General features: G+C 36.1%; 1 protein-coding gene across 2 annotated transcripts in view; it reads right to left on the reverse strand.

The window, feature by feature from the left end:
- Nucleotides 1-21,699, reverse strand: part of CDH12 (cadherin 12) — a 228,098-nt gene that overhangs the window by 191,513 nt on the left and 14,886 nt on the right. For both annotated transcript variants that reach the window (XM_030504737.1, XM_030504743.1), the window contains exon 2: nucleotides 16,506-16,652. The gene's annotated coding sequence lies outside the window, so the exon portion shown is untranslated. The remainder of the gene's footprint in view (nucleotides 1-16,505; nucleotides 16,653-21,699) is intronic.

The raw sequence follows: 21,699 nt of genomic DNA on the forward strand, positions 1-21,699 counted from the left end.
GAAGAAAATCCAGCTAGTAGTATAGTTCTTACGTTCAGTTTACAAATCAAACAGAATCCTTACGAACATGGGCAAGTTAAAACTAGCAATAGGAATACTATGTAATTTATTCTGAAGTTAAAGTTACTCTAAGCAAGTAAGAGAAGCTAGAAACTGAAGCAATACAATGAATAATGAGGACTTGTATTACTAAAAACACAGATAAAGTTATGGCCTGCTATTACCACAAGTATTATACACACCGTTTGATCTGCAATATCAGTAAATTACTTCTTTAAATTAAGTTACAAAAATTAATGTTTATAGGAAATGTAGAAAAAACAGATTTATGTATAGTTATTTTTAAAAGACTCCTGAAAGAAGATAAAAAATGGGTCTCCTGCAATAACAGCTTCACGTAATGCAATCAAATTAAATTATTAAAGTTGGTGCAGACACAGTAGCACAGGTAGGAGGGAGAGTCCTAACTTCATGTATAGAATGTCATAGAAGTATAAAAAGAACCGTAAGTGTCCTTCATACTATGTTCATAACAACTTTATCCTTGATTTTTGTATGGGCAAGAATAGTGTCTGTTTCCTCATGTCTTCTGGAATATAGTGTGTCTTAGAGAGAATAAGCACCATAATTTTCTTCCTCTGTGAAACTAAATTGATGTAGTCTCAGGTCTGACTTGTTCCTGTCCTGAGGGAGACTGGAGAAAAAGATCAATTTACCAAAGCAAAACTCCAAAGAGAATCTTCGTTATGGTATGGCATACAGGGTGACTGGTTTGCATTGTCCTCATCCTAGCCTACTGGGTAAATCACTACCTGACCTCTACTCTTAAGTTTTCTGTTCACTTTCCATATTTTAATACAGGTTACATAAGCATTACATGGCTACTGAACTTCAGTGCAGGACACTGTAAAATCAGTTCCTTCTTAGTGATCACACTTTGTAGAAGTTGAAGTTAATTGACATTAAAAAGTCTATTCTGATTAACATAGCAGCATATTGCTGTGGTTAACATCATTTTGTTTTCCCTGAAAAATTATATTTTACATCAAAAGCTTCATGCTGTCTCTAACACTATGCTTTCTGCATCAGTGTACTGATGACTCAAGGTTATTAGTGGAAAAATTCAACTACAGAGCAATACGAGAAGACAACTGTAATAAACGAGCACACACAGCCTCCTGATACGTTTACACTTTCAAGAATCCATAGCTGTTTTCTTATGATTGCTTTGGCTTCAAAGGAGTGATTGTGACACTGATGAACATAATATTGAGTGACATGTTGTCAAATTATACTACAAAGACAGCTCTTCCTGTGTTCTTAAGACTTGGTTCTGTTTTCTTTCCTTTTTGAAAAACCATATTGGCTCTTGATCCAGTACTACTTAGATCAATATGACATGTTTCACTGGATCAAGATCCAATATTCTCTTTTTTTCGGTATAATGTAAAATTGAATAGTTGCTCTGAAGTCAGTACAGTTAATAAACCTTATTTAAGGAATTGTCCTAGCAAATGTGTCATTGACCTCAGTGTGAATGGTTTTTAGTGACGAGATATAAACAACATGTCTAGACACCTAGACATATAACCTTTTATAATTTCTTTCATTTACATGACAATAGCAATTCAACCTGAAGTAGCAGGAAATGCCAATGTAATTATATCAGACAGATACTGCCAGTATCCGTTCTTATGGAAATTAATAACGTTCTGGAATAATCTCACTGAAGTCACTTGATTTAGTTGGCATGTTCGAGATATGATAGTGTATTTAGTTGAGAGAAGAGTTTACACGCTGCATGCAGTTTCAAGGTGCACATTCAAACTGCAACTGCTAGTATCACCTAGGCAGTCCTCATAGAAAAAGTCTTGAAAGAAATAACAATCTGAACACAACAGACTAAAATTATGAGAGAGCAATCCTTTGGTTTTGGAACAAATGATTTAAAGAAATACAATCTTATTTACTTGAGGTAGCCAGATTAAACGCTCTGTCTACTCTATTTTACCTCATTTGTTTTAGGTGAACATCAGTCTTTTATTGCAAAGAAAAATCTAAAATAGTTGATACACACTGAACATACGGTTTGATTTTGAGACAAGCTCTAACGGCACAATTTTTACCCACAAATGTGGTAGCATTATTTATGTATATGGCACAGTATATTCTACAGGGGAGGGTGTGTCAGATAAAGTTATTCTAATCTGGTTTAAATGTGACTGAGGCTCTACCATTGCTCTAGTATGTAGGATGAACAGCAGCAAAGGAAACATTATTTCCCTTTGCAATCAGAGGAACACAGGTTTGTTTCTTTCAGGCCCCAAGACAGCTTCAAAAAAGATGAACTAGTCTTACAGACACTCTATTGCCAGTCATCTGCATGATTATGGGTTAGGCATTTAAAAAATTTGTTCTTATCATAGGCGAATGTCAAGTCATCTTCAAAAAAATCATTGCTACTCACTTTTATCGTGTTTCCTGCATTAGCAAAGGATAAGAGGGGAAATGAACAAAACCAAGTATTATTTCTAGTGCTTACTGCATGAATACTTCTGCTATTTTGAAGGTGTTTGCAGACTCAATAAATGAGACTCAGTTCTCAGACATAACTTATAATCAACTTCCACTCTCCTTTGTTTCCATGCATTCCAGAGAGTTAAACAAACGAGAGGGAAATTATTTCCTTTACTTACGATAGACTGAAATGTTTACTTTCAAAATCATTCATAACAAGCCCCTAATAATGATTTGCAGTCTGATCATCTGATGTTCAGTCATTCTTTGCCTTTATGGGGTGACTGTGAACACCATTTCCTAGGTGCTGTTTCCCTGCATTCAAGAGTCTATTTTGATCCCAAAAGAATTATCCCAACCAGCTTGCATTTCTTCCTGTACTGTCGTGTAAGATGTACTCTACACAGAATAAGGAACATTGACCTTGAAAGGAAAGGGGGTTGGGGAAATAATAAATCCCACAACCAAACCCATTCAATAGCCCAGACCAAGATCTAAGCTCTGTCAAAATGATTTCTTATTCCATTTTACTGAGGCAGTGCCACGCTTTATCACTTCTGAGTCCGTGTCTTACAGCTGAGGCAGCCCACTTGAATTGGTAAGTTGTTTAGTCAAAGTATACACGTGCTATTTGCACTGTCGGTATGATTTAAAAGGAAAGAACGTTTTGCAGGTGAAATACAGCCACAACTGCAACAGGAAGCCGAAATCCAAACCACTAAAGCACAAGTAAGTAATTGCTGTGTGTCTCGTTGTGCTCCTTCTCTTCTCTATTTACAGAAATACTATAGTCAGACTCGTGACACTGGTGACTCAGTGGTGGAGGTGGCAGCTTTGGATCTTCCAAGAGCTTCTGTCGAAGTCTCACAATCATGAATAAAATTGGTCAGCTAATCTTAGCTAAATCTAATGTACTACTACTGTCTGTATCATTACATCACTGCACACATATTTATACACAAAATGCTGAATTTGCCTTGTGAAATGTGCAGATGTTGAAACACCTAAAAAATTGTGACTATAAAAAAGGGACTTTCCAAGTCACCAAAGTCCTTGGCTTACAACCATTAGAGTTTACAATTCATTACACATGTTCAGAAGTAGCTGTGTTCATTTATAGATATTTTTATAGAAGTGGGTTGAGTTGCTTAGATGCTTCTGTCCAGCCAGGGTGCTGCTTTAAGAGGATAGATCAAGTATTGCCATAAAGGAGTACAAACATAAGACTTTTTTTTTAAACAAAAGACTCTGTATTAAAGTGCAAACCACACCTAAAAGGGGCAATTTGCTTGAACAGCAAGGAAATCAAAGGCATTCTCTTCTTGTAATTTACAAATAAGGAAACCTGGATCCAGAAGGTTTGAAATGCCCTGTAACTCTGTTTAATTTTATTTTAATATAATTGAAAATTTTTGTGAAGGCAAAGTTGAAATTTGAGTTCATTTTCTATTATACTGCAGTACAGTACCAAACCATACATTTCATGTCAATTAACATTATCAGACTACACTGAATCTAAACACTCCTCCATCTGCACTTTGTGAAATGTGAATAAATAAAAACTTGAAAGTAATGCAAATGAAGTCACTGACAGAAGATCCATAAAACTCAGAACTAGGTCAAAAGTGAATGCATTAGTGTTCAATATAATTCTGTCTTAGGTTTTAATGCTCACCTTTCTCTTTTGTTCTAGCTGCCAATTGATTATCTTTCAGTAAAGTTTACACGTTACCATTAAATGTTAATAATGCATAAATATTAAACACACCATTGTAAAGTTAGCAACACTATTAATATCCTCAATCTCTGCAGGTGATAGTAGAAATTACTAAGATCAGTATCAATCATAAAAATCCTGACTTTTTGGAATTGATAGGAACAAACAATGGACAAGGTGCAAATGATATTTAATCATAGAATCATAGAATGGTTTGGGCTGGAAAGGACCTTAAGATCATATGGTTCCAAACCCCCTACCATGGGCAGGGACACCTCGCACTAAACCATGTTGCCCAAGGCTCCGTCCAACCTGGCCTTGAACTGTGCCAGGGATGGAGCATTCACAACTTCCTTGGGCAACCCATTCCAGTGCCTCACCACTCTCACGGTAAAGAACTTCTTTCTTATATTCAATCTAAACTTCCCCTGTTAAAGTTTGAACCCATTACTCCTTGTCCTACCACTACAGTCCCTAATGAAAAGTCCCTCCCCAGCATCCTTATAGGCCCCCTTCAGATACTGGAAGGCTGCTATGAGGTCTAATACAGCCATCTCTTTCTACGGAACTGTAGAGAATGGGTAAATTGGTGTTATGAAAGAAAAGCCAGCACTTACAAGAATTCCTCTTAATGTTTCATTATTTTCTACCCTTTTATCTGTATGTAATACTCAAAAAGTGCTGTAATCACCTTAAGACATTGCATATTCTGAACAGTTTAGTAGTATTTTGTTCTCTAGTTTGCTCAAGGAAAAAGAGCAACAAAAAAAGAAACAAAATTGACCCTTTGCAGCACTTTTGGGCAGAAATGTCACTGCCAGATTCCCCACTGCAGATCCCTGTCAGGCAGGGCATTGTTAAAAAAGCAGGCAAAGACTTAAATGTGCACAGTTGCTCTAGATTACAGTCCCACTAGGTGACAACAGCTAGCTGAAGTACACATGTGCAATACGTTTTACACTCTCCCAAGTGTGCTGTATCATTGTGTTGGCTCAAATTTATTTTTTAAGAGCTTTGTTGAGTTGACTCTTTCCTGGTGTCACACTCACAGCTGGTGAGTTGACACTTTCCATCACTCCACCACTCGGCAACAGATGCCTCTTACTTATGCACAGATGCTGAGTATCCACCCAACCCTAATATTAGCCTTGTGTTTTGAACTAATTGGGCCAACACAGTTGTAATTAAAATTTGAATAATTAGAAAACTAACATGATTACTTTCACAATTAATTCTTGCATTGTACCATTACATTCTCTTTTGGCCTATCTTGCATAGCTCTTATTTCTTTGGGTCCTCTAAATGCATCAGAAAGGGGAATAAAAACAGATTTTGCAAATAATATTAATGATGTTTTAATGGGCCAGTTGCACTCTGATTTTAGAGTTACAGTGTATGATTGGACTGATATTTCCTTTCATTCCATTTGCCCATTATATGTATCCCTTCAAAACAACCACACAGGAAGAAAAAACATACACAAGAATGAAGATTCAAAAAAAAAAAGAGTATATGAATATATGTAGATCTAGTGTAATATAAAAGATCTTTAAAATGAGCTGATCTGGCACATCCTGTTTTATTCCTTTGATTTGGTGTCTGTTTTAAAATGATGGGTGCTGAGGTGTAGCTGTTAAGCAACACCTCATCTAGCTGAGGGGAAAGGAAGAGTCTCTTTTAAGTGGGAAGTCTGTCCTCGGAAGTGACAACTGTAGTACTTGCAAAGAATAGCAGATAGTCTGATTTTATAGAGGACATAATTAAGAGAAGAAATACTAGGAAATAAACAATTAAAATCGAACGTGATTAGGAAATAATTCAAAGCATGAGGGGTGTATTGATTTCATCATCCAAAGTATGTAAGGACTCATGCTTTGGGTACTAAACTAATTTTAAGAAATGTTCAAGATTTATCTGACAGGAATATGCAATATTAAGGTTTCCACCTATGTGTATGCTCACAGAAATGCCACTTTTTTTCTCAGATGCATTTACTAACACATACACAAAAAAGGAACTCTCTTATCTGCCAGTAAAAATCACCACTAGTTAATTTTTCATTTTTTGGCATTAGACTGAGAACAATAAAGAAACATTACAACTGTACAGGAATATTAGTAAGAAACATAATTTAGAAAATGTATATTCTCTTGATAGAAACTAAAAGCTAAATCCTTTTCTATGGCATTCTAGATAATCTGCACAGTTCTTGGCACAGTGCAGGAAACCCTTGTATTTTTGAGTTAAAGAGAACACTCTTAAAGGTAAGAATATTGTCTCATGTGATATCCTTAAGAACCAGTAATCCTAATTGTGTGTTAGAAAGGAAAAAAAAGGAAAAAATTAAATACTTATTATCTGCTGTTGCAATAAAGTGCATCAAATTATGGGGAAGAGGGAGAAATTCTAATTTCTTACAGATACACTCTCTTGAATTTATGTATCCTAGTCTCCTCCAGGTGTTTAAATCATTTTATAAGCACACAGATATTTAAACTTGCTTTAAAGGGCATTTCCACAACATATTTATCAGGGAAAGCAAAGAAACAGAAACAGCAAAGGAGAAGTGGTTCACAAACAGGTTCAAAGGAGAACAATAAGTGTTAAATGGCAGCAGCCAGTTGCAGCTCAGCCTCCCTGGAGACAGCAGCAGTTCAGTTCCCCCAAGGCAGGAGAATAAGAAAGGGCTGTAATTACCGGCTACCATTGTTAGTGAAAATAAATATACTGATTCCATATTCAAGAAGAAATACAGCCTCAATCCCTCTTCCTCCACCAATTCCTTAATCCAAACTACAAATGCTTCTGCTTATGGCTATCATAAACTCCAGGGTTAATATCTGACATTAGGGCAATTTGTGATCACAAGCAAATCTCTTGAAAAAGTTTGAGTTAGGTGTTGTCCAGACAGTGACTCAGTATTTCCTTAAGCTCAGAAAAGAGAGAACATGATGCTAAAAAGCTGTGGAGGGAAACATGACTCCCAGAAAGCAGTTATACTAGGTTGCTACCCTTGGTTTACCAAGTGTGGACAAAATGAAAGAAGGAAAACACCTCTTGACCTTTGTGTTTGGCAGATGGAGCACTTTCCAAACATTGGGAAGACAAACCTCTTTGTGGACAACATGGGGGTAAAGGGAGACAAATATTAATTGGTAAAGGAATATCAGCAGAGAACAAAAATAATTTCAGTACTGTTAAAATTCAATTTGCCTGAGAGAAAAAGCTCAAAAGGTGCTTATGGCATGACACAAGTAATCATATTCTCACCTAGTTTCAAATGGTCAGAGCTGCTGTATTATCCAGCACCACTTCTTTGGCTTAATGACCACTCAGAGAAGGAACTTGTCCACTACTTAACATCCTGGCCACTTGAATGACACTTCAACCCCAGACACAACAGTACAGTAGAAATCAAGACGTAATAGCTCTGAGACTTTGGCTTTGTTTAGACAGCCTGTGAAGCTTAAAAGCTGCCATGAGTGCTTACCAAACCTACCTGATCAGCTAAATTTTCTAATTCTATCAATCATACCCAGTGTTTCTCACAGCCATACCCTGATCCAGCTCCTCCAAAAGTCAGAGAAGGATAAATTGATTCTTCGTCTAGGTTTGACTGAACTCAATTACTTTTTGCTTTTTCTGTAAAACAGATTTTGCTTGTTACTTCTGTAGGTTTTTTAACTGTGAGGCAATATACTGAGCAGACTCCACAACTTCTTTCCATTGTGTGGTGAGTATACATCAAATCCATTTTAATGAAATTAAAGTTACGTTATAGCTTTACTGCAGTACGGCTGCTTTCACTATACCTTTCATAAAACATAATGTATTGTCTCACAGAGGGATGAATAAAATTATCTGATTATAAATCTCTTGTCAATGATTATCAAATCACATTTGGTCTCACAGAAAGCTGCAGAATATTTACAATCTTAGAATATCAAATTACAACGGACGTAATTACTGGTGGACTTAGCAGTCCTGGGATAAAGGTTGGATTTGATGATCTTAAAGATGTTTTCCAACCTAGTTGATTCTATGATTATATTCTCACATATATATATAAAGTCATACTTCAAATGATTACTTATAATTAGTTTCCTTTCCTGTGGCTGTGTTTTGCTTCAGCATTTGAACCTTACATTTTTGCATTGTAAAGAAAAACAGTATTACTATTTATGTTTGTATTCCTAATTATTTTCAGAATAAAAATAAAGATTTAACGATGTTTTAATAGTAATTATGGGGAAAAAAACCCAAAACAACCAACTTAATTCAGGAAAAGCCCAGTGCCTCATTAGATATTTGGAAAATACCTGAAAGCTAGAACAATAATTTTGATTACTAATATTTTCTGACAGAAGATATCTCTCAATTTTCTTGTATTATGTTTTGTATTATACCCTAGTCATGACATTCATCTTGGCATTGTGGCACACTCTGCCTTTTCAAATGTTTGTCTTCAGGGGTTATGGTGCTCTCTGCCTTTTCAAATGTTTGCCTTCAGAGGTATTGATGCTACTAAACAACACTATATTTGGTAGATCTGCATTAAAAATCACTTATTTTTCTGGACAAGCTATTTAAAACATCGCATTTATGCTTTATGAATTGCACTCAAGAAAATATATCTCTATATCCCCATGAAACCTAGACCATTCTGATCCAAGTTTGTTTCTTTCCAAGAAGCGCAATTCCTATTTGGGGACATTATTGCTAAAGAGGTAGGAAGGAGACATTTTGCAATACAACTACTACTGTTTACTTTTACTGGGGAGGTGGAAGTATCCTATCAGAAAATTTAGAAGAACGACTGCTAAAATGGCTAGTTTAGACAGAAGTAATATCAGACCATTATTTTTCAAAATTTAACTCTGAAAACAAGAAGGGCAGGAAAACCATACAACACCAACAGATATAACCTTCTGCATTTGTATGTTTTATTAGACGGAACAAGATCTTTAGTTCTGCTTCCTTAATCATTTTGTGCAAGACATACAGACACAAAGTCAGAGGCAGAGAGTCACAAGAATGATATATGCTAAAGTATGCTTTGAAATGATAATGAAGTGTTTCTCTACCATGATATTTGTCTAAAGAAAACCTAAAGAACAGCTGGTAGAAGAAGAAATGCATGATGCACCTAAATACTGCATTCAAACATTTTTGGGTAGATCAGTTTGTGGTTTGCCTAGTACAGCCTGCACTGATAGAAAAAACTCAGGTAGGCTGCATGCTAACCAGCTCCACCTGCCCTTTATCAAGTAAGAAAAATTATATCAAGTTAGATTTATTAAATCTCAGCTTTTAATTAAAATCAACATCTGTCACCAGGTATACGAACAACATGAACCCAGTTCTTACCTAGACTAAACAGAAGATGTGCATGTATTTAGAAGTTCCATTAAAGATAAAATGAAAATATAGCATCTTGTCATTTTTACCTGAACTAGCATCCCTAGGCATGTGTCACAGAAAGGGTTGTATAGACATCAAGCAATGAGAAATGAATGGCAATTATGGATGTTCAGCCTTCCAACCCCTCCATAGAACTATCTGAACAGAAATATTTGAAATATTTCTGCTCATTGATTGCAAATGGGGTAGGGTGGGGGGAATGTCATGCAGTTATTACAGAAAAAGTGACCTGATTAAAACAGCCTGACCTTTAGAAAATATTTGCAAAAAATGCCTATTATATGTTGGAAGATAATGTTCAAGGGAGTTCCAGGCAGTGTGAAAAAAAAAAAACAAACATCTGACCAAATAAACAAACCAACCCACCCAGTTTAAATAACAAGCTTAGACAAAAATACTTTTACAAAAGGAAAAAAAGTTTCTAGTGATCTTCTGGGTTTGGGGTTTTTTGGTTGTTTTTGTTTGTTTGTTTGTTTTTAACTTTATGTATTAAAAAAGTCCACCCGCTTGCCCTGATGGCTCTGCTCTATTCTGCAATATACAGGATCTCCTGTATTCTCAACCTAGGATTACTCACATTTTTGGCTGTTAGAACTCAAATATGTCCTTGACAGATACATTTTGGCTCTCAAGGTGAAAAAGACTGACAGGTAATTGCTATATGCTACATCTGATGGGTAATTCAGAGTGGGATTGAAGCCCATTGATGGACCTGAATTTAGTTGTTTACATATTCTGTGCACCAGACAAAGGACATTTCCATTCCAAATAATAATAAAAGAGGGGAGGGGGGAATGAGATGAAGAGACATGAGGACAAATGCAGAAGAAAGTGATGGTGCCTAAAAATTTCAGTCGATTTATATGCAGTGAGGACCAAAAAATGGGATAGAAGTCTTTACACTGAATCACAAAACCATCAGAGAGAAGTAATACTCGTCAAAAAAGCATTTTAATTAACAACTTGAGTGTTTTCTTCATCAGCACTTAGCTTCTCAATATCACCTCTTAATCTCTGTATTTATTCTGACATACGCACTCTTTCAAACAGGTCAGGAATACCACATTTACCTCTTCATTTATTTGACATATGTGCTCCTTCAAGTAACAGTTCAGACACAGAAGGGCCAAATTACCAAAAGGTTTTATAGAAAACCTGAGTCCCATGGTCTAGGAGGTCAGATTTAAAAAAAACAAAACAAAACCCCACAACTATTTAAAGATGAGAAAATGAAACACAGCCTTATCCTGAAAGAAATGCTCGTCACATAAAATAAAGGAGATCTTTATTGAAAAGCACAGGGCTTCCTCCCCCTCCTTCTTTGTCTTCTACCAGTGTAAATTAGGACTTCTGTAACATCTGCTTAGAGTTAGTGAAGTTAGATCTACACTAGATATGTTTACTTATGCCCTAAATTATTACTATTTACCCTGAAAAAGAATAAAAACTGTTTCTTGTGACAGAGAATGCAACGAGTTTATATTCCATTTACCATTTTCAAGAGATATAATTAAATATTTAAAATTATGGCAAACAAGTACCAAGATTACTATTAATATTTTAGGGAGAAATGAAAAGACAGTTAACAAGCAAAGATACAACTTTTCTAAATGGAAATGAAATGGCTTTTCATTTTGTTGTATTATTAATACTCCAGTTTAGTGATTGAAATATTACTTGAACTTCAAGAGTTTTTACATGAAGCTTGTTGCAACTAAATTTGAGTGAACTCAGATATGACAGAATGGCTTCATCATCAAATCTCAAGCTAAAGTACTGAGTAAAAGTCTGCTCAGACTGTTCAAGACAATGGAAATCTAGTCAAGAAATACTAGTTTTTAGCTTTTCTTCAAGCTACAAATATTCTTAGAAAACTTCTTAAATTGTACTACCTAGTATAGCTGTTCTATTTAACACTATTTTTTTTTATTTGCAGTCTTAAATGGGGAAAATGAACCATGGGATAGAGCTTTTTCTTTTTTTTTTTTTTTTTAGATTATATATTGAACTAAATGAAACTATGTAACATGCACACACACAATCAGTATGCCCGAGGACAGAATGTCAGGAAGGTTATTCTTAATACACGTATTTTGTGATCGTCATATAGGCTTTTAAGAGAGTTGCTTAAATTGCCATCTCAACTCCATATACAGAAGCACTGTATATATACATAAAGGGTCCAAGGGGACTGAAGAACATAAGGGAGTGGTAAAAGAACTCAGAACTTAGGTCACTAACCAGTTCAAACAAAGCTTTGTGGATAGTGGTTGAAGTACATACCCCACCCCACCCCCCCTCCAAATCTTTGGGAAATGAATAAATGGCCGCAGCCAAGTGTTTAGCAAATGTATCTGCATTTACAATTACATTTAGAACTTGCTGGCAGCCTTCAGAAAACAGCAGCCAAGAACCTACGTAATGCTTAGAGACTCTAAATGATCTAGGTCAAAAAAGCAGGATTTTGGGATCAGTCCTGGAGTACGCTGTAGATCTAGAAAGGTCAAAAGTCTCATCTGTTTTCTGGATAAGGAATGGGTTTGCATCCTTACTTACTTTCACTGGAAAATAAAAAAAAGAATTTCCAATGCTTTTTTAACCCAGTCAGTCACAACTGTATTTTGTAAGTGTATTTGGTGTGCTGGACATACTATTAATGTGGTCAGTGAGTAAATGCATGCATGAAAAGAATAATAAATCTGATCTAAATTTGGAAATAAGAACTACTCCTCCAAGTCATTTGACTATTTATCATCTGCTTTGGAGACTGTTCTGAATATACCGTACTCTGGAAGGTGAAGGACAACATAATGCTGGTACCTAAATATACAACTTTTAAATTTACGTGGGTGACAGCACGTACTTTAAAATTCAGACCTATACAGTTCTTATGAATGTCTCCATAAAGGTTTCCAGTCTGAGCTATGATTTACAGGTCTGGGCCATTCAGCACAACAGCACAGAGATAGACTTCAGCACCCAAAGACCCCAAATCATGCTCTGCTTGGACACAGGACAGTAAACATAGCTTACATTATACGTATGTCAACCAGTGCAATCATACTGATAGCTGAAACATCAGCAGAAAGATGCCCCTGCAGCCCCAGAACTGTCTGGTGTACATCAACGAGTCTGATCTTTACAGGAAGACCCTCTCCGCCCTCAAAACTGAACAACAGCTGCTCCTAAAGTAATCTGACCAAGTCTCGTGATGCAATATCTTAGCTCCCATCTGGCTGGGAGAAAAAGAAGCCTCTTTAAATGCTCCATTGCAATATCAGCATTATAAAACGTATGTGTTGAACTTCTGCTAAATACCAAGTCCAGTAATAAATATGGCTATGTAGGTTTGTATTTTACTTCAATATAGAAATTATCTACAGGAAAGATTTTTTTTTTTCCACCTCAAACTACTGGGCTTGAAGGTTCAATGAAAAAGTAGACTGAAGCTTTCTTCCTCTCAAAACTCCACTACAGCTTTAAAGTTTTGCTACAAAATTACCATCTCAAGAAATATTCATCCAATGACACATGCCAAACCCAACGCTTTCAATGAGTTACATCTCTGCAAAACAAGTGGACCTTAGTGATAGTTTCTATTAATGCAAAGGAAGATAAGGCTTGAAATTAATTCTTTAATATTGTGCATCTATGACAAAGAGCAATAAAAAAGAGGAGCCAGGAAAAAGTAGTAGCAAACTACATCTGCCTCTAAATCAAATCACTGGGAGTCTGACAAGTCATTCAAAAGGCGCAACTTTCGCAGTGGCTTGAAAATAACCACCTCTGAAAAAATGCTGAAAACTTACATATTTGCAAGCATATACATATATATATATACATAGTGCAATATATGTTTCTTTTTAACTGTAAGATATGCTTTAGCAAGAATAATGGTATCCTGAGGTATTCCAGTTGAACCTTGCAGAGCTTTGTTTCACTATCACTGTTTTAGCAGGACTGTTCCTTGCTGTGGTTCGTTTTATGTCAGCTTTCAGAGAGCACCCTTTGCTTTACCCCTTTTCAAATGTCAATTTAATAAATTTCCTTTAAAAGCTCCTAAAACATTAAAGCATTAGCATCAAATGCTAATTTTCAATGGAGTTGGGCCAGATAGCAATTGTACTCTTCTGTCAGTAGTAAGCAGACGTTAAAATTTTTTTGCCTCAAGCTACACCGGCCTCATTCAAAGAACTTGAAATATCTGAACTCGGCATACAGCCATATATTTAGTACTATTTGATATGGCCTTAGATTACAAAAAAAAAAAAAAAAAAAGTCCAAGAGAGGGAACTGAGTTATACAGACATGTCTTCCACTGCCTTCCTGTATAACCTGTCTTCCTATGTTTCGTAAGTCAGAAAAGCTTCAGTGAGTCAGATGCCCCAAATTATTTGTTTAATGAGGAATATTTCCCATATTGCTGAGATCACTTTTGGACCGTCACTCCATATGAAGAAGCCCAAAACCCACCACTGGAAAAGAACAGAAAATAATTATAGCATTATTGTCTACTTTTACCAAAACATGAGGAAAACCTGCATTTCCCCATGTTTGGTGAACTGTCGTCTCATACAGTCTCTGAGGCTAGCATACTGGAAAGTAAGTGCTCTTCACTTAGAAGCAAAGAGAACATCTGATCTTGTAAAATAATAATAGATATGTAAGTGCATTTGTAAGACTTGTTTAGAAACCCACAGATACAGTGTCATGAAAGTGTGATTTATTTATTTTTTACTTACAGCAGCAGCTTTGTGAGACAAAAGGGAAATAAAGCCATCATGTCAAACAATGTTTGTAGTCATTCTTTGTGAAAGACCAGAACAGAAGTTCCTGCTATTTGTATGTAACATGGATGTCTGCAACTGCACAGGAATTGTTTACACTAGAAATTTTTCCATGCAGCGCATTAAGTTATTGTGTTTCGATTTTTTAATGAATACTCTGATATATGTTAATGAATACTAATTACCCTGAGAAATCATTGATTATTCATGAAGGAAAAAAAGTGAAGACAGGTATAATGGAAGCTAATTTGTGCATTTAAATATTTCTACCCTGGTCAAGACTTGCATCTCTGGGTGGAAGAAGGAGAAAACTTCGTAAATGTCATAGATATGTAACATGAAAAAACAAGTCATCCATACGCTACACTAAAATGAGGATCAGTTCTGTAACTATTTCCATAGCCAACTTCCTTCCCAAGAAAACAGTGGACATGTTGAGTCACTATTATAAAAAAACATTACTTTCAGAAATCATTTTCAAGAATGAGAATATACCGATAGACAGTTAAAACACTAGTACATTCCCCTAAAACCTCAGGTCATTTTCCCATATGCTTATGTTTTTGCAAGAAAGAGAACTTAGTATTTCTTACTGAAAAAGCTAATGGAATAAGTAACAAACCTGCAGGTAACCAACATTTCCCTGAATTGTTCTTTCTGGGAGGGCAAGGGAGAAGGGAGGGGAAGAGTGGAGTGGGACAGGGGCTTGGGAGGTATATTTGGATGAAAATATGTATCTTCATATTAAGTTGCTGAGCTTTTAACACAACATATAGTACTATGAATTGTATTACCAGCATTGAATGATAACCAACGATAAAGATATTTAATAACAGTAAACAGTACTGGCTAAAAACAGCTGTACAATTACTTCACACTTTTATAAACTGCCTAGGAGTTACACATCTGTTTAAGACAGCAAGATTTGAAATCAGTTAACTTTCCATTGATCTTTTCTCCCTGTTATGACAGATTTTTAAACACAATGTATTGATTTTTGTGGGTAACAATAAGAACAGGGACATGCTTAATACAACAGGTCTTAATTTGGTCCCTTATAGCATTAAAAAGTTTGGGCTGTTTACTAGTTCCTTAATTACGTCCCTTGAGAGCATAGTTATTAAGTGTGGACTTGACTGAGACTATTAAATTGAGTTTACTTTAGAAATTTTAGGATGGATACACCATCGGTACAGTAGGTCATTAACTCCAGGCTGCGTAAGCATCTCTGACTTTTTCTTATTAATCATTTAATCTTTCAATTCAGCCTACCTCATCTACTCTCCCTTTTTTCTTTTCTGATATAGCTCCTCACACATCCGTCTATTTCTTTTGCTATGCCACATTTTCTATCACCCCATGCAAAATACGTCCTCTCCTCCTTCAAACACTACTTCCCCCTCCAGCATCTATGAATTTAATTTTCTTGCCAGTTGTATTGAACTAGCACCCCACTCACCCTTTTCCCCCACAGAATTGCTAATGCTGCAAAAGCAACTATCCAAACCCCACCAGCCTCCAAGAATAACATTACACACGCCAGTCACAGCCCTCAGTCTGACGGCAACCTGGAAAGCTGCATGCATATTCTTGACTCACATTTCAAAAATCCCTTTCTGTCTCCTTTAAATGCCTTAGGACTTTGAAGGCTTACGTCTATGAGTTCCTGCTTGAGAAAGAATGACACTCCTTATTCAGAATGAAGTTTTACCGTGATGTACTTTTGCTTTCCAGCTGCTCTGCTTCCTCAAATACATGTACTAAGCACAAAGGGGGAAGTGCGCTCTCCTTTCTTCCTCCCTTCTGACATCCCTGCACGTTTCTAAGATTATTTTTTGTTCAAGCTTCAGAGAACCACCGAATCGGAAATAACTGCAGCCATTCATAAGAAGCTGCTTAAAATCTGAATCCCTCCAGAGAGGATTCCAGGCTGGGACACCTGCCTCTGCCCCCAGCCCTCTCCTGCTGCCATGCTGCAGTGCAGGCTCTCTCACTTCACTCAGTTTGAACTTTCAATGCAGAAATTCGGCATGATGCAGTCAGCCAGATAAAGCAGCACTTACCTTAATTGAAATCTTTTCTCTGATAAAGCTGGAGCATCAGTCAAATCAACAGTGATTTGGGAGTAATCTAAGTTTCAATCAACACCCTCTGGGTAGCTGCATACTGCTCTGCCTTTTTTTCCCCGTTGATATTGAACTCTTCACAGTCTAAAGGAGAGAGAAAGAAAGATAAGCTGAAATCCTCAGAGGCTCCTAGGGAGTGAGAGAAGAGGCACCAAAGCAATGTTTCTTAACATGAGATTCTCAGCAAGCGTGCTCAGGTCTGGCAGATCGCAAAACTGCTGTGATAGGCTCCTGTCATGTCCCCCGAGCTGTGAGATGATCATTGACCTGATTAGCTCTGAACACTCCCTACATGCAGGGAAAGCACTGAGAGGATTGGTGGGTCATGAGGGAATTGGGAAAGGCACCAGGGCCTCTTGGGAATCTTCATTCTTCCAGACTAATGGATGTGCTGCAGCTGAGGCTGTAATTTGTAGGGAGGTTATGCACAATGTTAACCATCTGAGGACTTAAACAAATGTGCTTTTGCATGCTGTCTCTCAAGGTGCACCAGCATTCAACGCAGGGTAGAGCTGAGTAATTAGAGGCTGATGTAGCCGTTTCGTAATACAAGGCTCACTCCATGAGATGTTCTGTAAGCCGAGAGATAAAGTGGATTCATACATTTGTCTCTGACCCTGGAGACAACAGCAGTTAATGGGTAGAATAAGTGAAATTAGCATGGTGGGCTCATGTTAGCCCCCAGATGGCAATCAATCACCATGGAAAGAAAAAGAAAAGAACAACAAAACCCAAACAGACAAGAATTATTTAACAAGTGCATGTGGCAATCTAAATACAATGTAAAGAAAGAATGCCAAATTGCTACAGAAAGGACTCTTCAACATAGAGATAAAATCAGTAGCAAAGCACAACAATACACATTCTCCTCTATGCTTGCAGTAGAGGTAAAAAAACAAGGAATGCATTTAAAGTACCTAATTTGCCTTTCACTTATATTGATATAAATAAATCTATTAAAAATTGCAGTTTAAATTTAGATTGGGGGGGGGGGGGGGAAGTGCTGAGTGAAAGAAGAATGAAGTGTATTTGTTACCTGTGTTTGGTTCTAGGGTATTATGAAAACTACACTTTTATGTACCGGGTATTCAAGCTTATGTGGTCAAGTAAGTTTAGCCAAAGTATGTCAACTTTTATGACTATTCTTGTCTGCTATTTTCCTGCTTCTTGGATAAGAATTATGGCCCTAGCCAGATTTATCCATGGAAATACCAGTTTGTGACTGAGAGGAGTTCACAGAATCACACATTTAGTAACAGTGGTCTGACATACTAATATAAAATGGATGAATTTTTATTTTGATAGCAACTAAAGAAGAAGATTTGGAACCTATAGTAGCAGTGTTAGTTAATATGTAGTTATCATAAGTTGCTCTATGAATGGTGAAACAAAGATAATCATAAATATATACCAAAATCCTTAATCATATTTATTTATTTGGGTCTCGTTTTATCCAGTTTTCAGGTAAATTAGTTATAATGGTATTTTAGTAGGATAAGCAGTCAAGAAAGCAATTTTTAACTTGTTAAGCAAATGGCCGAAGTGGATTACATATCTATTTTCTGAAGCCATTCACATCAGAAATCTTATTATTACAGAGAAAACAGTAACATATGAGCCACATCACTCAGAAGTAATGAGAAAATTTTGAATCTCCAATTTACTTAGCAAGACACAGAAGACAATTATTTCTCACCCTAATTACAGTCACCCTAACTGCAATGCCTGAGAAATAGACAGAAAATCTAAGTGTCCCATACAGAGTCAGTACGAAGAGACCAACTTTTCTACCCCATCAGTGGTAGCTATACAATTTTCACCATTCTCCTCTGGAAGTGTCTCTTTCTTCCCACTGATCAAAAGCCCCTCCATGTGCAAAATAAGACTGTCTTTGGCAATATTTCATATTCAGCAATTTTTTTCATAACATAGATTATCTTTAAATATGATTTACAGAATGCCTATCACCAAGGCAGTCCCGTTTCACCTGGGACTAATGGTAACAAAATAATAATTAACCAAATAAGAAGGCTTTTAAATTCATTAATTTAAATATAACACATTCTTTAGCTTGACTAAATGGTTTTCATGTGTCAAGACTAAGGCGATTTGCTGCTACAGCTGTGACTAAAAGAGAGACTGCTTTCCTTACATATAAGGAAAGCTGACCACAGAATGGGCAGCAAGTCATCGCAACACTTATGATCTTATCTGTTCTGACATGGCATCCCTCATGAAACAGGTAAACCACAGACACACACTGTATTATTTATGATTTCAAATACAATGAAAGAAATTAAATATGAAAAAGACCTTATTAAGTCAATTTCTTTGCCATTTGTGAAAGCTTCCAATATCAGGTTTATTGCTGTTTTGTTTAGTTGAGCCCTAAATCACTAGCCTTGGAATTTTCAACACTTCTCTTAAAGTACTGTTCAAAACACCTATGAAATCTCCATGTCAGTAATACTTTTCCTGTTACTAACCCCTTTTCAAATCTATTTCAATAGTTTTATACTAAAAATTTCACTCGTGTAAATATAAATTGTAATCTTTCTCACTTAACGTGCTGACTGTCTTTTTAAGTTTTAAAAATCAACATTCATCAGAAGTTCGTAGTACATAACTGAAATATTTTAATGGTTTCTCTCTGCAAGTAAGGGACCTAAAATTAAAAAACCAAAACAAAACACTGGGTCCAGAAAAGGGACTGAAGCATGAAGTGACAAAATTTGAAGTGACAACATTATTTAAGTTTGTGCAGAAACAACTGGGACTTACGATTCACTTAGACAACTGGGTAAGAAACCAGTACTTTAAATTCAGTGTTAACAGAAGGAAGAATTAATTTGAATCATTCATAAATCTTGCTGTAGTCTAAATGATAGAAGTGAAGTCAGTTGTCTTGGGTCTTATTCCCAATCCCAAATATAACTTAAAATTTTGACTTTAGTTTCTATCAGTCATCTAAATAAATGGACAGAGGTTGTTCAGAGCAAAGAGATCAGAAAAGTAATATGTCTTCAATAGGAGATAATATGATCACTTAAATACGTAAAAAAATTAGACACCCTTCTTGGCTCATAATTCTTATACAAACGGGACAGTACATTAAACTAGTTTTTTAAAAGAAGGGGGGGGGGGAGAAAAAGGAATAATTTTCTATGCAATCCATAATTATTCTTTTGAATTCACTGTCACAAGCCATGACTGTAGTAAAGAATTAAAATATACATGTACAAGAAAATTAAAAATCACAGGTATACAGATTTAAAAGGTAAAGACAGGAAAAATTTCTTTGTTTCAGGACTGTTCCTCACTGAGAAGTAAAAATACTACCTCATGGGAAAGACAAGATACTAATCCTGGGAAAAAATCCTCTGCCAACTAATGCAATTCAGTAGTAAAATTTAGAAGACCTTTACAGTACTATTGCAGAAACCATGGTATTTTTACTGTCAAAGGTCATTAGCTACTCATGCTTCATTAAAGGAATAATTTAGTTCATTTGGGGTATATTTTAACAGATAAACAGCATTTTTAAAAGTGCTCTATTTCCCAAATTGGTCATTTGAACAGACTGAAGGCCAAAATAAATACAGAAAACTAGACCAGTGCAAGTTTCTTAGTATTCACAAAAAGATCTTCAGTTTAGAGACACGAATTACTGCAGCACAATATTTCACCATGCATCAATGTAAATTCAATACAGAATAAAAGGCCATAGAGGAACATAAGACAAGTGATGGAATCACCTGTATGCTAATATATTCACAACTTTTTTGCTTGCTGACATCATGCATACAGTCAGGTGCCTCAGCTCTACTGATGCTCAGGAACTCAATGAACTAGAAATTAATTGTGTCTATACCCATAGATTCAACATTCAGAATTATTCTTTTTCTATAGTTAAAAAAATCCTCTGGTATAAAAATAATACTATAAAAGATGTACTGAGAGTGTCAATTTGCTCAGTAATTTCTTCTTTTTTAATAAGTAATTGACAAAAAGAGATACTGTCTGCTTCATTTTGGCTGTAAAAACAGTAACTAGAAATCGGGTGTGGGAATACTTTAAGACAGCAGCAAAACCTGCAGAATAAAAGGCTTTATCAAAAAGACTGAGTAAAAACATCTTTATCCTTCATTTCTCCAGAGAAAAACATAGAATCATAGAATAGTTAGAGTTGGAAAGGACCTTAAGATCATCTATTTCCAACCCCCCTGCCATGGGCAGGGACACCTCGCACAAAACCATGTCACCCAAGACTCCATCCAACCTGGCCATATAAACAATAAACTACTTAAAGATGTTAAAAATGCTTTGAAGTAAAAGAAAACCATTTGAACCATTTGAACTTTCACAACCATCAGTTTTTCTGCATTTTGGCAACCATTTTTTCCCCATGGCAGCCAGGGACTACTAGACTAGATAACTCGCAGTACCTGACAATTGCCATGCATTTTAGCACTGATATTTTACTCTCATCCTCATTAATTTCAAAGCACAAGCTGAGCAGATTCAACTCTAAATTCTCATCTGGCTTACATCAGCATAGCTGCATTGACTGAAGTGGAAATATGCAGCAGATTTATGAATTAGTGAGTTCTCAGGTAAAAGCAATACAATTTGTCGTCAGTGAATATTACACCAGATTTCAAAGATCTACCTTCCTGCAACATAATCCAATATTTTATTTTTTATATAGATCATTTTTTTCCAAAATTTCTGGTCACGGTGAGTACAGACAACACAGGAGACTTTTTTGCATCTAGCAAAAAGTGTAATCTTGAACATTCAGCGCTTTAGTTCAGTGCCTTGCTCAATAGAGTCTTGATGTTAAGGTGAAGATGTGATCTGGATGGAAGGAATCCATACTCAGTGGAAAACTGCTCACTTCATCAGGCTTATTCTGGTAGCTCTAGGGGCTCAGACAACTCTGAAGCGCTCTTATCTGATCGCTGTTCTCACTCCCAGTTTAGCAACAATAATCAGTACCACTCTTTGGCCAAATTTCCAAAAATAAGGAAAATAGTACAGCATATTGCTTGAAGACATTTCTGATGATGTTAGGCAATGTACAGTTTGAAGTTTGTTGTACACTTTTATTCAGCTAGGGTGGTAGACTGAG

Source organism: Strigops habroptila, chromosome 1 (assembly GCF_004027225.2).
Source record: "Strigops habroptila isolate Jane chromosome 1, bStrHab1.2.pri, whole genome shotgun sequence".
Lineage (NCBI taxonomy): Eukaryota > Metazoa > Chordata > Aves > Psittaciformes > Psittacidae > Strigops > Strigops habroptila.